This window comes from Lithobates pipiens, unplaced genomic scaffold (genome assembly GCF_037356315.1).
Source record: "Lithobates pipiens isolate NorthernLeopardFrog02 unplaced genomic scaffold, aLitPip1_a1.2 Scaffold_95, whole genome shotgun sequence".
Taxonomy (NCBI): domain Eukaryota; kingdom Metazoa; phylum Chordata; class Amphibia; order Anura; family Ranidae; genus Lithobates; species Lithobates pipiens.
In genome coordinates, this window is record NW_027507918.1 from 341,277 (window position 1) to 356,613 (window position 15,337).

Below are 15,337 nucleotides of genomic sequence, written 5' to 3' on the forward strand. Positions count from 1 at the left end.
GTTTGGGCCTATCCCAGGCCCATCTGGCTTCTAGGCTGTATGAGGAACTATCCAGAAGCAAGAGAGCAGCGCAGGGATTGCGGCGTGCAGTCCAACCAGAAGTGACGGTTCTGCCGGCCGGAGAACCTGTCATGGGTGGAGGTAGAGGGGAAGCTGTTGCCACTAAGGGAACAACAGCCTTATTACCAGGGACCAAAGTGAGTAACTGATGCAAGTACCAGAGCAGTATTCTCACCAACCGGGTGGTGGTGAAGAATTGGGAAACTTCAGTGAGTATCAAGCCAGAAACCCAACCAGCGGAGGTGACTCTTGTAGAGCAGCCTTGTGTGTCAAGCCAGGGACTGGGCAGGCCAGTGGGGTAAAGCTTGAGAGGTAACTTGGGTGCCAAGCCAGGGACCCAGCAGAGAGGCAGTTAATCAATAATTAGCCAAGGTAGCTACACTTGGCAGGTAAATTTAGGAGCAACCCTGCCTAAACATCAGGGTGCTACAAAACTTTAGAAACGCATCACCCTTAACTGTTCATTGAGTATAAGGAATGCCTGTGATGTGTGTCTGCTGCGGGGCAATTCTGGGAAAATACCTGAGGGACCTTACATGCTGCTGGCTCCTTTGATGATACTGCTACAAAGTGTTTGATCAACCAATCAGGTCCTTTGCTTATTAAATAATAAGGAAAAATGTGTCTATCAAGGAAAGTTTTGAGTGGAAGGGGAAAAAAATAATAAAGTAAGGAAAGGCCTAGGAAGGAAGGGCAGAGAAATGCATGTACATACTATACATGGAAGACACAGAGGTGCATATAGATCAGAATTAGAGGTTGGATGGGTGGAGGGTCTATATACTTGGTAAGATAGGGCAGAAGGACTGGATATTCGAAAGGGGATTTATAGGTGTTCCTATTCTATTGTATTTTGTATATACTCTGTTGGACTTGTCATCTGTTTCTAAGATCTAATAAGAATAAAGACCAGCTGTGCCTTTCATTTCCCTAGAGACCGACCTCCTGAGGTCACATGATCAACCTGGGCTTACCCAGTATGTGCCGGGTTATAGGCACCAGGGCCAGCTGTGCCTTTGGTTTTCCCAGGAAGTGATAATCTGCATATTTATGGGAATTTGGCCAATCCCCAGGCAGGAGGCCTGGCAGGGTGGCTGGATCAGCCCCTAAATATTGTGGAGTCCGGCCAGCAAGGGGGTCGGTGAAAGATGGAGTGAGGAAGCTGTGTCGTGTGGCCTGAGAGGGGACCCAGGTTAGGGGGGCTCTTCTTCCTGGCTGGGAGCTGAGAAAGCAAAAAGTACAGAGGGATCTCTACTATCCCGGGGCCTTAGTTGAGAGGCACCCTGGCTTGCGGAGAAGAACTGTACAGTAGGAGGACTGAACAGTCGTCTCTTCTGAGGCAACAAAATTTCCAGGGATAGTGTGAGTACTTCTACATCCCCAGGGCCAAAAATGGTTACAGCTACCATATGTAATATTAAGCAAGCTGTTCTGGGACTGTGGTAACAAGCTATGATCCAATTCACTAAGCAGCCAGGTGGGCTGGTATTTTCAAGAAAAAGGACATGAAGCTCCAAGTGGGAGCTTTGCTAAAATTCTACTCTGGGGACCCAAAGCTCCCATAAAGGGGATTTTCTTGTCAAGTTCATAGAGACTATTGCTTTTCTGGAGGGAATACAGTCAAGTATATGTTCATTTTCTGGGTTACATAGAGAAGGAAATTGGCCTCATTAATCTTCTAGTCATATTGGGCATTCCATAAATCCCATACTCTATCCAAGTTGTTTCCCCCAAATAAAGCATTAAAAACAAGTTATTGGACTGTTTCCTTGTCTCTGCATGAGAGTCGAAAAAATGTGTGTTGCCTTGCTGTGCAGGAATATGGGAACCCAAAATCCAGCGACTCCTGCAGGGGTGTATCATTACAAACAGATTAGTAATGTCTTTACCTGAGTTCTCAATGAAGTTTAGCTCACCTGTAAACCCTGAACTCTACTGTGGATCAGAGATCAGAGAAGTTTGGGCCTCAGCAGGAGTTGGGTTGAGAGCTTGCAGAAGATTGCTAAAGGATGTGAGCTTTCCCAGACAGGACTTGTCTGATCCCCAGGACGAGAGCACTGACTACAGATTCTGGGCTGGGACATGATAAATATGCCAGGGGCCTGAGCAGATTGTTTTGCAAGAAGGTTTACAGTCTCCTGGAGGGGCTGCTGCCCCTGGGAGATAGCCAAAGTGACAAGAAGCTGCAGTCTGGGCCTCAGCAGAAGAGGAGGAGAAGATTGCTAAAGGATGTGAGCTTTCCCCAGACAGGACTTGTCTGATCCCCAGGACGAGAGCACTGGCTAAAGGTTCTGGGCTGGGACATGATAAATATGCCAGGGGCCTAAGCAGATTGTTCTGCAAGAAGGTTTCCAGTCTCCTGGAGGGGCTGCTGCCCCTGGGAGATAGCCAAAGTGACAAGAAGCTGCAGTCTGGGCCTCGGCAGGAGCTGGGCTGAGAGCCTGCAGAAGATTGCTAAAGGATAATATTTGCTGGAGGTCACTGTTCTGAAGTCCTGGACTGGAAAAGGATCTTGTATTTCCCTTACTGAGGATCTACCTGTGGATGCTGATTGTCAGGCAGCCTTTTGGACACTGTGAGTAAAGACCTTGTTGTGGACTATTCAGGGTTGTCACCTTTTTTTCAAGCCCAACATTTTAGCAGCGCACTGCAATTTTCTTTTCAGTGTCCCCCCTTCATAATACAGGAGTTGGGGGGGGTACTGATATAAGAGATCTCTGATCTAATGAAGGGTCTCTAAGGAAGGATGCTGACTGCTGATCTAATGGTTAGATCAGCAGCCAGCACCCACCCCCCCCTTAGAGACCTCCCCTACATTAGCTCAGAGTCTCCTTATATTAGTGCCCCCCCTGTAGAGACCTCCATTAGACCAGAGAGCCCCCCTTTTATTAACGATCTTTGTCCCTAAAGACCCCCTTTAGGTTGCTTTCCTGGCAGGAGCTGATGCAAGCCAAGAGGTGTGGGAGCCAGAGTTTGGGGGCAGAGCTGGGAAGTGGAGTGATTCTACTTTAGCACTATTTTCCCTCCCGCTGTGAGGGGGGAGAGACAGGGGAGTCAGGGAGAACAGAGGTAGGCACTGCCCTGGACTGACACTGGACCCAGAACTTGCTTTGGCACTGGCTGGTTCCATCCCTGGGTCATAATTCGATTTATTGGATTTGTCCCAAGATGGTTGGACAGCACTGCAGGTATGTGTGTCTGGGTTTCAGGCGGACACAACTGTCAAAACCCAGACTGTCTGGGTCAAACCCAGACAGGTGGCAACCCTACAACTATTAGTTGTGTAAACACCAAAAGGGAACCAAGTGCAAGAGGTTGTTATATGTACTGCTGCGACAGGGTCCTATATATACTTTAGTTTCCCTGCTACCTCCAGAAAAGTTGCTATTCAAAAAGGTAAATAAGAAGTTTGTCCTCCCATCTTTGCTACTAATTATTTTGGAGTATACTGTGGCCCCAAACATCTCTTTTGTTAAATGTTTTCCGCAAAAAATACAAAAAATACATTCCATAGACTAAGGCTGAATTGTTGGTGTAGCACCCTTGACCTAAAACAGGGCTACAGGTAAATTTAGTTGTGCTGAGTGGTAGTCAGCCTGGCTAATGTGTAGTGTTTAGTGGTCAATTAGCTTTCTTCCTAATCCTGCTTTAGATGTGGCTTCTCCTTTTTGTCAGTAGGTGGCGCTGTTGCCTTTGACATTAATATAATGAGCTACAGTGCATTCAGGTTATGAATAAACATACCTTTCTCAGCCAATCAGAATGGCCGCTATGAATGCTGGGAAAGACTATTTATTTGGAAGAAGTTAGGTGATCTAGGTTCCTCCCGCCCAGACTGCGGTATGGGTGGATGTGTATGAAACAGCTCATAGCTGCTAGGCCTGAAGCCTGAGGCCTATGCAGGTGCTTGCCTGGCTGCTAGGCCTATCCGAGGCCTATCCGGGTGTTCAAGATTATGCTGAGAAAAGCCTGCTAAACATCCAGAAACAATTCTCAGAGGGATGGAGACCTAAAAAGAAGAACTAGAGGTGACTCTTCCATGACTCTTCTCTTACATAGAATTCCTACACCTTCCGTCAGTAAAGTTCAGTTACTATAGGAGACAGCAGCCTATTCTACAAAGTACAGATGTGCTGCTTCAGCTTAAAGGCTCTTTTTCCTGAGTCTGCCAATCTGCCTGTTTGCTGATCGCTACTAAGGGTGTCCTGTGCCCTTTCCCTTCCCTCCCACATAACCAGGGGACACCATTCTGTACTCCTTCTCCTGGACCTCTCTGCTGCCTTTTACATGGTGGACCACCCCCTCCGCCTCAAAAATCTCCACTCCTTTGGTCTCCATGACTGCACTCTTCACTGGTTCTCTTCCTACCTATCCCGCCGCTCCTTCAGTGTCACTTACAACTTTTTTTTTTATAAAAGACCTTTTTTCCCCTCCTTTTTTCTGACACTTTTTAAACAGCATTTTTTTCCTTTCTTCCTGGTAATTTAGGGGAGGGGCTAATTGTTCACAGGTGTATAAAGGTAGGTATACAAACTCCTCCAGGATCTTGCTCCCTGATGGTGGTTTGCATGTGGATTTTGTGAACACAAGTGGAATTTTGAACTAAAGTGGAGAGTTAATAACCAGGAGTTGAAAACAGGAGTTAAGACAGGAGTCTCTAACCTGTAAGGAACATCTTAAACTTCCTTTTACGTACTTGTATTGTAACTGGGAAATGAGTGGCAGCAGGGTTGAAGGTTTTGCTCAGTGCACAGTGTGCCACATGTATGCAAAACTGGTGCAAGAGCTCCAGGATGCATACCGCTTTGACAGATGTGAGTGGGTTTCCCTTCTGGAAGCTCGCATTAGAGATCTGGAGGAGCAACTTGCAACACTGGGCAGAAGGGACAACCTTGAAAGGGGTCTTCTGCTCGCTGAGCAGGTGGTCAGTAGGGTTGATGTGGAGGGGCAAGTCAGGATTATCAGATAGTAAGACGGGTTAATGTAGTTAGAGGGAGTGGAAGGGGCTCGCAGAAAAGGAAGGCCGGTCCTGTGTTTGTGCATCAAAACAAATTTGCAGAGTTGGGTGAAACTGTGGAGGTGGCAAACACAGAGGTGGCAGCCCTAGATGTCACTGCTCCCCCTAACAGCCGGGAGAGCAGCCCATCTGGTAGAGGTGGTGAGGGGAGTGCAGGTAGGCCTAGACAGTTGGTGGTTATAGGGGATTCTATAATCAGAAGGACTGATGAGAATAATTTGTCGCCAGGATCGCCTCAACCGAATAGTTTGCTGTCTCCCTGGTGCTAGGGTTCGGCATGTGGTGGACCAGGTGGATAAATTACTGGGAGGGGCTGGGCATGACCCAGCTGTCTTGGTCCACATTGGAGCCAATGACCGTATACATGGAAGGTGGAGGCTCCTTAACCACTTGCCGCCCGCCCTATAGGCAATTGACGGCGGCAAAGTGGTTTCATAATCCTGACCGGACGTCATATGACGTGATCAGGATTATGAGCCGCTGCGCGCCCCCGGGGGCGCGCATCGCGGCGATCGTTGTTGCGGGGTGTCAGTCTGACACCCGGCAACTACGATCTCGGTAAAGAGTCTCCGACGGAGACTCTTTACCATGTGATCAGCCGTGTCCAATCACGGCTGATCACAGTGTAAATGGGAAGAGCCGGTGATCGGCTTTCCCTCACTCATGTCTGTCAGACGCGAGTAGAGGAGAGCCGATCGGCTGCTCCTCTGACAGGGGGGGTCTGTGCTGATCGATTATCAGCACAGCTCCCCCGAGGATGCCCACACTGGACCACCAGGGACGCCACCAGACCACCAGGGAAAAGGTAATAAAGGTCATAATCCTCCCTAGACCACCAGGAATGCCAGTCAGCACAATGGGTGCCAATCAGTGCCCATAATGGATGCCAATCAGTGCCCACAATGGGCATCACTAATTGGCATGCATTATTGTTTGGCACTGATTGGCATCCATTACTATAGTATAACACCGATGCCACCTATGAGTGCCCACCTGTGCCGCCTATGAGTGCCCACCTGTGCCGCCTATCCATGCCCATCCGTGCCCATCCGTGCCCATCCGTGCCGCCCATCCGTGCCAGCTATCAGTGCCAATTTGTGCCACCTATCAGTGTCCGTCCGTGTCGCCCATCCGTGTCGCCCATCCGTGCCGCCCATCAGTGCCACTTCATTGGTGCCACATTGGTGCCCATCAGTGCCGCCTTATCAGTGCCCATCAGTGTAACCCCATCAGTGCCCATCAGTGAAGGAGAAAACGTACTTATTTACAAAGTTTTGAAACTGAAACAAAAAAAAACATTTTTTTTTTCAAAATTTTCGGTATTTTTTTATTTGTAGCGCAAAAAATAAAAACCGTAGAGGTGATCAAATACCACCAAAAGAAAGCTCTATTTGTGGGAAAAAAATGATAAAAATTTCATTTGGGTACAGTGTAGCATGACCGCGCAATTGTCATTCAAAGTGCGACAGCGCTGAAAGCTCAAAATTGGTCTGGGCAGGAAGGTGTTTAAGTGCCCTGTATTGAAGTGGTTAAGAATCAATTTAGAGAACTAGGCTGCAAGTTGGAAGGACCTGCAAGGTGATATTCTCTGAAATATTGCCCGTGCCATGTGCAACACAGGAAAGGCAGGGGGTGATTAGAGAGCTGAATGCATGGCTAAAGACCTGGTGTAGGGAGGAGGGATTTGGGTTTCTAGAGCACTGGGCTGACTTTTCATTGGGGTGCAACCTATATGCTAAAGATGGTTTGCACTTGAATGGAAGGGGGTCTCCTGTGCTGGGGGAGAGGTTTATGGGAAGGCTGGAGGAGTATTTGAACTAGGTTTGAGGGGGGAGGGTGAACTAGAATTACATCGGACAAACAAGTCAGTTAGGGGTCAGACATTAATGGAGGGTGGAATGGGGATAGATGGGGGGTGGGATATGGCAAGTGACAAGAAATTTTCCATGTTGCAAACAGCCATTGAAAACTATAGTGCAATTTGTACTACTAAAAATAATATGAAAAACACCAGAGCAAAATGTAATAATGCATTTAAGTGTTTGTACACCAATGCCAGAGGTCTGCCAAGCAAAATAGGCGAGTTGGAAGCTCTGGTGCATGAGGAGAGCTATGATGTAATCGGTATTGCTGAAACTTGTCTTCAATCCTCACTTGACTGGGCTATTAATATTCTTGGCTATGCACTCTTTCGGAGAGACAGGGTAAAAAGGAAAGGTGGAGGGGTCTGTCTCTATGTGAGAAGTGATCTCAAAGTGAGTGAGAAAGAGGACCTGGTGGATGGAGAGTGTGATGAGTCTGAAGCATTATGGGTGGAACTGCATTTAGATGGGTGTAGTTCAAAGTTAATCATTGGAGTTTGTTATAGACCACCCAATGTTAATGAGGAGGTGGAGACTCAGCTCCTTGCAGAGATGGAAAGGGCTGCAAGGGATGGGACAGTGATAATAATGGGGGATTTTAACTACCAGAAATTGACTGGAGCAATGGCACTGCTGGGACAGTTAAAGGGCAAAAAATTATAAACCTATTACAGGACAATTTTATGGTCCAGTTTATTGAGGCCCCAACTAGGAATGATGCTCTGTTGGACCTGGTAATCTCAAACCATGCAGTGCTTATTCCTAATGTCCAGATAAAGGAACACCTGGGTAGCAGTGACCATAACATGATTTCATTTGATGTTAGCACTAGTAAAAAAGGTCAAGTCTGAGCATGTAGGCCCTTTACACAATAATCTGGAGTGGGTGACTGGGGACAAAGAGAAGGCTAATTATATAAAATACTTTCTTCAGCTCTGTGTATACAAAAGAGCATGGGCGAGCTCATGTCCATAATGGGGGTGGTAGTGACACAGCCCCAAATGATCCACAATGGCTCAAAAGTGATATGGTCCAGAAATATTTGGACAGAATATAGGTGGATAAAGCACCTGGCCCTGATGGCATTCACCCACGGATCCTAAAAGAATTGAGCTCTGTAATTTCAGAGCCATTGTATCTAATTTTTAGGGACTCATTAATGTCGGGAATAGTACCACTGGATTGGCGCAGGGCGAACGTGGTGCCTATATTTAAAAAGGGATCAAAGTCTTTACCAAGTAACTATGGACCTGTTAGTTTAACTTCTATAGCTGGGAAGATACTGGAGGGATTAAAAAAAACTACCACATAGATGAGTTTTTGCTGAAAAAAACACTAAGCAACAGACAGCATGGATTCATGAAAGACAGAAATTGTCAGACAAACCTGATTTCTTTTTATGAAGAGGTAAGTAAAACCTTGGACAGAGGGGTGTCGGTGGACATCATATACTTGGACAGAGGGGTGGCGGTGGACATCGTATACTTGGACAGAGGGGTGTCGGTGGACGTGGTATACTTGGACAGAGGGGTGATGGTGGACATCGTATACTTGGACAGAGGGGTGGCGGTGGACGTGGTATACTTGGACAGAGGGCTGGCGGTGGATGTGGTATACTTGGACAGATGGGTGGTGGTGGACGTGGTATACTTGGACAGAGGGGTGGTGGTGGACATCGTATACTAGGACAGAGGGGTGGCGGTGGACATCGTATACTTGGACAGAGGGGTGATGGTGGACATCGTATACTTGGACAGAGGGGTGGTGGTGGACATCGTATACTTGGACAGAGGGGTGGCGGTGGACATCGTATACTTGGACAGAGGGGTGGTGGTGGACATCGTATACTTGGACAGAGGGGTGGCGGTGGACATCGTATACTTGGACAGAGGGGTGGCGGTGGACATCGTATACTTGGACAGAGGGGTGGCGGTGGACATCGTATACTTGGACAGAGGGGTGGTGGTGGACATCGTATACTTGGACAGAGGGGTGGCGGTGGACGTGGGAAATACTTGGATTTTGCAAAAGCGTTGGATACAGTTCCGCACACACGGCTCATGTGTAAGGTAAAGTCTACAGGTTTGGAAATATAAGTTTGTAAATGGATAGAAAATTGGCTAAAAGACAGAATTCAGGGAGTCGTGGTTAATGATTCTTACTCTGAATGGTGTGAGGTTATCAGTGGTGTACCCCAAGGTTCAGTGCTGGGACCCTTACTTTTTAACATCTTTATAAATGATATTGGGTCTGGGATCAAAAGTAACATTTCCGTCTTTGCAGATGACACCGAGCTATGCAGTGGAAGAACCTCCTTACAGGATGTCTCCAATTTACAAGCCAAATTCAATGTTCTGTCTAATTGGGCGACTATGTGGCAGATGAGGTTTAATGTTGATAAATGTAAAGTTCTGCACTTGGGGATAAGAATATACATCATACACGCTAGGGGGAGTACAACTGAGGGAATCCATAGTGGAGAAGGATCTGGGGGGATCCATAGTGGAGAAGGATCTGGGGGGATCCATAGTTGAGAAGGATCTGGGGGATCCATAGTGGAGAAGGATCTGGGGGGATCCATAGTGGAGAAGGATCTGGGGGGATCCATAGTGGAGAAGGATCTGGGGGATCCATAGTGGAGAAGGATCTGGGGGGATCCATAGTGGAGAAGGATCTGGGGGATCCATAGTGGAGAAGGATCTGGGGGGATCCATAGTGGAGAAGGATCTGGGGGATCCATAGTGGAGAAGGATCTGGGGGGATCCATAGTGGAGAAGGATCTGGGGGATCCATAGTGGAGAAGGATCTGGGGGTTTTGGTAGATCATAAGCTCAATAATAGCATGCAATGCCAAGCTGCGGTTTCCAAAACGAGCAAAGTCCTTTCCTGTATAAGAGAGGTATGGACTCCAGAGACAGAGATATCATCTGTTCAAATCGTTGGTAAGACTTCACCTGGAATATGCAGTTCCGTTTTGGGCTCCAGTTCTCAAAAAGGATAATCGGGGGAACTGGAGAAAGTGCAGAGAAGAGCAACCAAACTGATAAGAGGCATGGAGGAGCTCAGCTATGAGGAAAGATGAGAGGAACTGAATTTATTCTCTCTTGAGAAGAGAAGAATAAGGGGGGATATGATCAACATGTTCAAATATATAAGGGGTCCATATAGTGAACTTGGTGTTGAGTTATTCTCTGTAGGTCAACCCAGAGGACACGCGGGCACTCTTTACGTCTAGAGGAGAAGAGATTTCATCTTCAGATACAGAAAGGTTTCTTCACAGTAAGGCCGCGTACACACGCGGGGACTGTTCGCTCAACTTTGTCCGCTGAACAGTGTTTCGGCGGACAGTCCGCTCGTGTGTGGGCTTTCAGCGGACAGTTTCAGCGGACAGTCTGCTGAACAAAGTTTTTCGGAAATTCCGAAAAACTGTCCGCTGAAACTTGGTTTGAGCGGACAGTCCCCTCGTGTGTAGGCTTGTTCGTCAAACAAAGTTCCGCGCATGCTCAGAAAGGATTTACACGCCGAAGGTTGCATTGCAGTGTATAGGACGTCGTTTTCTAGTCCCGTCGTACGTGCCGTTCACGTCATCGCGCACGGTTTCAGCAAACTGTTCGTTCGTCGTGTGTGGCCATGTCCGTCCATGCTAATTTTGAGCGGACTGTCCGCTGAAACTGTTTGACGAACAAAGTTGAGCGAACAGTCCCCGCGTGTGTACGCGGCCTAAGAAGGTCGGTTCGCGGTGAATTTTGCGTGTTCGCGATTCGCCAAATCGGCGAACTTCTAGCGCTGTTCGCCCAGCGGACATATGCGTTTACATTGTGAAAGAACTTTGACCCATGATGACACATCCATCATGGGGTACAGGACAGCCAATTGAGACATTTCAGCACATGGACAATTGGACATTCCCCCTACCTTATACATAGACCTGATCTGGCGGCCATTTTACATTCTGTCTTATGTCAGTGTAGGGACAGGACGCTGTGTGGAGCAGGGAGAGACTGTAGTGACACAAATCGCTAGCTATTAGGTCCACAAAAGTCCTTTTAAGGACTGGTATAGGTGTACAGTATATAGGATTCTGGTGCACTGCTGTGCTGGTGATAGCTGAGTGCAATGCTGACTGATTCTGCAGCTGTCTTTTTTCAGTGTAGGGACAGGACGCTGTGTGGAGCAGGGACAGTCAGTTTAATCACTAGTTATTACTATTAGGTCCACAAAGGTCCTTTTAAGGACTGGTATAGGTGTACTATTTGGTGTACAGTATATAGGTGTGTAATACACGTATAAAATACTTGCACATATAGAAAGCATAGTATAGTGCATTTCCACTGTGCAGCATTGTGACTGCTGAGCGGTTCTGCAGCGATACTACAGAGAGTGACAAAGTGACAAACGCAATAAAAAAAAAAGTATTATAACTGGTGTGATAGACCAGTGGCCCCCAAAAACGACACATTGAAGCGGGGTGTTATATACCTTCTTCCACATACATACTGCACTTCTCTAGAGACTTTTGTCACAGGGTCATTTAAAAAATGACAGGCAGAGGAAGAGGCAGGCCCTACCGCAGGGGTGGTAGGGGTAGGGCAGGAGCAACAGGCTTGAGCCAAAGTAGCAAATTGCAGAAGGTGCGTGCGATTACGTCAAAGGACGCACCAGATTTGGTTGAGTGGCTCACTCAGCCTTACTCTTCTGCACCCTCCTTATCCTCTCGATCTGCACCCTCTTCGCTCTCTGCTGTGTGCACCCTCAAAGACACTACCACCACCACCACCACCACCACCACATACCTTCCGCTTGAGTCACAGGAATTATTTTCTGATCCATCACAAGACATTGCCGATGCGCAGCCACTCTTGGTATTGGATCAGGAAGAGGAGGTAGCAACAACCGCCACTCAGCAGTTTGACGACAGTACCCAGATCAGCCCAAGGAGGAGGTTGGTCCCCGGTGTTGCTGCCTATTCCGAGATCTCTAATTATAGCGGTGGGGAAGGTGACATCGATGATGACGTGTCTAGTGATGTCACGTGGGTGCCCAAAAGAGAGGAAGAGGAGGGGAGTTCAGAGGGAGATATGGACCAGCAGATAGGGAGGAGAAGTAGGCGGAACTTAGATTGCATAGGAGGGACAAAGCAGACTGCTAATGTATCAGGAGCGAGACATCGACCATGTACGGTCACATCTGGCGCTCCCAGGACGCCGGAACATGGCTCCGCAGTGTAGGTGTCAGGAAAGGCTGGCTGGGGACAGTGGTCCGTCACCTGTCTGTGCGCGGGTGCCTGGTGCAGTTGCGCGCATTCGCGTGTGCGCGCGCGCACGGTTATCGGCGCCAGGCGGGCTATTTAAACCCAGTTCTCCCTTCTGATCTTGCTGCTTGATCTACAGTGTTCCTGAGACTATTACCTGAATCTGATCTGTTTGTGTATCGACCCGGCCTGACCTGCGACCTTCCCTGCCTTCTGCCTGCCTCTGACCTCCGGCTTGTCTACGACTCTGCACCTATCTCATCCTCTGGTCCATCCGTGCTCATCCGTTACCGACCCGGCTTGTTCCACGTTCCTGCCTCTGCCCGCTGCATCTGTTCCTGTACTGACTGTCTGGTTTGACCCGGCTTGCCTGACTCTTCTGTGTGCCTGCCCCTGAGTGATCCACCTGTTCCTATTGGTCTCCTGCTGTCTACTGGTTTTTGTCTGCTGTCACTGGGGCCTGCTTGTCCAGCTACAGTTCCTGAAGTCAGCCAGATCCATCCACCGGCTGTTGATCCTGCCAGGCACTCGTGCTACCTCTGACTCCCATGCCTCCTGTCACCATCATCAGGGGCCGTGAGTCGGGGACGCAAGAGAGGTCTCCTTCTGCATTCCGGGCTCACCACTAGGTACGTGACAGTATCAAACAGCCATGACCGAGCCCGCGCAGGGAGCCTCTCCTTTGGATGAACTGTGTTTGCATCTGGCGGGTTTGACCCAGGCAGTTAAAGGCCTTCAAGAAATATATTCCCGTTTGGAGGAACGTGTTCAAGCCCTCTGCTCGCCAGCTACTACCCAGGGGTCACCATCCGCCTCTGCCAGCATGCCTGCTCCACCAGCAGTGGTGATGTTGCCCCCTGAACCTCGAGTGCCCACGCCTGAAAGATTTTCTGGTGAACGCAGCAAATTCAGGGTCTTTCGCAACTCCTGCGAGTTATACTTTGCTCTTCAGCCACTGACTTTTTCTTTGGAAGCCACCAAAGTGGGCTTTGTGATCTCCTTGCTCCAGAACGAATCCCAGACATGGGCACATCGCCTTCTTGAACAAAAGGCTGGCAAACTTTCCAACTTGACCACCTTTTTTGACGCGATGGCCCGAATCTATGAGGACCCTCAGCTCTCAGCAACAGCCGAAGCCGCTCTCCATGCATTACAGCAGGGTCGCAGGGCCGCAGAGGACTACGTTGCAGAATTCAGGCATTGGAGTGCAGACACCAATTGGAACGATGCTGCTCTCCGCTACCAGTTCCGGTTGGGTCTGTCTGATCCCCTGAAAGATGAACTTGCCCGTGTAGGGGTTCCTCAGACTCTGGATGAATTAATCAATCTATCCATACAGATTGACAGGTGCCTACGTGAACGCAGGTCAGAGAGAGCCACAGGTCCGTCACGTCCCACCTGGATGTTGCCAAGAGTGCCCAGTTACTCGAGTACTATGCCACCAGCTCAGTCTACTCCTACTACTGATGTGCCGGAGCCTATGCAGCTGGGTTTGCTACGACCAACGCTCACACCTGAAGAACGTCAGCGTCGCCGCATGAATGATCTGTGCATGTATTGTGGGGAGCCTGGGCACTACGTGAGGTCCTGTCCAACCAAGATCCGTAAGTGGCTTCCTCCTTCTGCTGATCAAGTCCTTGCAATCACCAATGCTTCCCCTCATCTTGCTCTTTCCGTTTTGTTGCAGCTCCCCGGAAAGAACATCCATGTTCCCGCTATCGTTGATTCGGGAGCATGCAGCTGCTTTATGGACTCTGTTTTTGCAGCAAAACACCACATACCACTACGCTCCAAGACCCAAGGACTACTGATACATCTTGCCGATGGATCCGCCATCCGGTCTGGTCCTGTCACCCAGGAAACCAACCCCATCTCTGCCAGCATATCCAATCTTCACCATGAACTTTTATGTCTTGACATCATCACCTCACCCTTGTTTCCTGTTATCCTGGGAATGCCCTGGCTCCAGGCCCACAACCCTTGCATTGACTGGACTACCAGAGATGTTACCTTTCCTTCACCCTATTGCTTCCAACATTGTCTACCAAAGGCTTCCAACCAGCCCACAGCTCTGATGTGCCTGGATACGAAGCTCGCCAACTAGTTCCAGAGGCATACCACGACTTCATGGATGTCTTCAGCAAGAAAGGTGCAGAGACTCTTCCCCCTCACCGGGTCTATGACTGTCCTATCGAGCTCCTCCCTGGGGCCGAAGTACCATTTGTAAGAATTTTTCCTTTAACTGAACTGGAACTGGCTGCACTCAAGGACTATATTGACGAAAATCTTAAGAAAGGATTCATCCGCTCTTCCACATCCCCTGCAGGAGCTGGCATTTTCTTTGTGGAAAAAAAGGACCATACCCTTCAGGCATGTGTCGATTATCGGGAACAAAACAAGGTGACCATTAAAAACCGATACCCTCTTCCTTTGGTGCCAGAACTTTTCCAGAGACTGGGGGCAGCAGTCATTTTTACTAAATTAGACCTACGGGGGGCCTATAATCTGGTCCGCATAAGAGAGGGTGACGAATGGAAGACAGCTTTTCGCACCCGATTCGGACATTTTGAATACCCTTATGCCGTTTGAGCTCTGCAACGCCCCCGCCACCTTCCAGCATTTTATAAATGACATCTTCAGAGACTTCCTGGACCTATTTGTCATCATCTACCTGGATGACATTTTGATCTTTTCTGCCTCCATCAGTAGCCATCGTCAACATGTCAAGTGTGTGTTAGAGCACTCCGTCAGCATGGCCTTTATGCAAAACCAGAGAAGTGTGAATTTGAACAACAGAGTATACAGTTTCTGGGACTAATCATTTCTGTTGAGGGCATTAAAATGGACCCTCAAAAAATTTCCGCTGTCCTTGAGTGGCCTGCTCCTGTGGATAAAAAGGGTGTTCAGCCGTTTGTGGGCTTTTCGAACTTTTATCGGAAATTTATTAAAGGATTCTCAGCTATCATCTCACCTATTACCCAGCTGACCAAGCAGGGAGTTCGATTTCATTGGACTCCCGAAGCTCAAACTGCTTTTGACACCCTTAAGAGACTTTTTACCTTCGCTTCTGTACTAAAACACCCTGACCCGGCTCTCCCGTTTGTTCTGGAGGTTGATGCATCTGAAGTCGCCGTTGGGGCAGTACTC